This window comes from Mandrillus leucophaeus, unplaced genomic scaffold (genome assembly GCF_000951045.1).
Source record: "Mandrillus leucophaeus isolate KB7577 unplaced genomic scaffold, Mleu.le_1.0 Scaffold1291, whole genome shotgun sequence".
NCBI classification, from domain to species: domain Eukaryota; kingdom Metazoa; phylum Chordata; class Mammalia; order Primates; family Cercopithecidae; genus Mandrillus; species Mandrillus leucophaeus.
The window spans coordinates 276357-278683 of NW_012101245.1; positions in this window are offsets into that span (position 1 = coordinate 276357).

The window sequence follows — 2327 nt, forward strand, 5'->3', positions numbered from 1 at the left end:
GGAAGCACTCCAGACGGGCAGAGCGCACCGCTCCGTTCTCCAGAGCAGCAGTTTCCACACGCTCAGCACCACCGATGGTTTATCCCCTGGAGAGTGGAAGGCACAGCTGTTCCATCTGGTTGCTACGTCCCTGAGCTTCAAAAAACAGAAGAGACAGGACTTTCTTTTGGGTGTAAGGCAATACAGTTTTCAGCCTAGACTTGGCGACCCGGATTCTGTGCAGAAAGCTAGCGCTGCTGCTGTCCCAAAGCCAGATGCCAGGGCCGGAACCTCAGGGCTCCCCGGGGACTCCCCACTTGTGCACGTGCAGTTCAGTCTCCTGGGATGGACCTGCCTCACCCACAAGCTGGACCCGAGTTCTCTGAAAGGCGTCATCCGTCCCCTGTGGATGGCCACATCCAGCATCTGCCTCTGACCTGGTTTTCCTCGTTTGCCACCTACACTGTGGACCAGAAAGTTTTGTCAAGCCAGACCCATTCCATGATTCTCAAAGTTTTGGGCGAAACCTCAAGTCTGTGGGTTCCCAGGTGTCTTTTTTTTTTTAATTATTATTTTAGATGGAGTCTCACTCTGTCGCCCAGGCTGGATGTAGTGGCGCGATTTTGGCTCACCGCAACCTCCACCTTCCAGGTTCAAGTGATTCTCCTCCCTTAGCCTCCTGAGTAGCTGGGATTACAGGCACCTGCCACCATGTCTGGCTAATTTTTTTGTATTTTTAGTAGAGACGGGTTTTCCCCATGTTGGCCAGGCTGGTCTTGAACTCCTGACCTCAAGTGATCAGTCCGCCTTGGCCTCCCTGCCAGGTGTCTTTAATCCAAGTGTTCTCCGGGTCTGCCCTGGTTTCTCGAGATGCAGCTGGGGCCTGCCTTATTAACAGGCTCACACGGGTCTGTGCAGTCTTCAGTATAAATTGGGGGTCACTTTCCTGGTCCCCAAATGCTCTCAGGAGCACTCAGAGCCATCCTGTCCTGGCCTCGATGTCCCTCTGGCCCGAGTCCCCCTTACCCCACCCAGATTCATGCCGCACCCAGTGACTCCTTTGTGTTCAGACCTAGCCTGTTTTCATCCTCCTGGAAAGCCTCCCCTCCACCCACCCAAACCGGGACGCCTCTCTCTGTCACCACCTCAACTATCAAAAAAGAGTCACTGTCTTGACTGACAGCTTCTGGATAAGTGGGCAGCTTTCCCACTAGAAGATGATGGCCTTTGGGAGGGATCTGGTCAAAGGGCCATGTTCAGGGCTTTGTCATTTGTGGAGGCTCACACGGAACTGGCAGGAAAAGGGCCTCTGGGCCTTTTGTTTCACTCCACTGCCAGTCTGTGGAAAGGGGGCCCAATGGCTTCTCGTATAAATGCACGTGCCTCTGTGTGGATTTGGGGTAACATGTTTGAGTTATGTTTATTTTATACATAGAGACTTGTACATATACACCTATATATATTTGTTCACATACATTTTTCTATATATATAATTACACAAAATATTTACATTCACTTATGTATATCAATATGTCTATATTTATGTGTGTGGATGGATAGACAGACAGACAGACAGATAGATAGATAGATAGATAGATAGATAGATAGATAGATAGATAGATAGATAGATAGATAGGGAGATAGGTTTTCTTCTTGCCTGAATGGGGAAGCACCACTATGGATGGGCAGAAAGCGCTACACAGTTTCCTGTATAAATATATATATGTGTGTGTGTGTGTATATGTGTGTATATATATGTATATATATGTGTGTGTATATATATATACCCACGAATATTTATATGCTGATACATATATTCACATGTTACATATGCCCTTCTATCTTTAACAAACACACATTTCTGTGTGTGGATAAATCTATTTCTTGCTGTGTCTTAGCTGGGGCCCTGCGTGTGTGAAACACTCCAGACCGACAGGCTGGGCCTCCCTGTTCCTCCAGAGCAGTGATTCCCAAAGCTCAGGCCCCACCCAGTGTTGATTCTCTGGCCCAGTGGGAAGGTGCAGCTGTGCATTTGACTTTGGGCGTCAGGGCCATTGCTTCCCTTGGTGTTTGGGGGAAAGTCACGCTGCTGCTCTTTGTCCCCAAATGCTCTCAAAGGCACTCAGTGCAGTCTCACTGTGGCCTGCCTGTCCCTCCACCCTGCGCCATCTTACTGCCCCTGCCTTTCTCTGCTCCCAGTGAATCCTGAGGGCTCAGACTCTTCTTTCTCTCCATGGAAAGCCTCTTCTCTACTCACCAAACTAATTGTATTGCCCCCACCTGCAGTGTTCCAAAGAAGCGCAGCTAACCTGATGCGCAAGTTCTGGGAAACTGGCCATTTTTCCCAA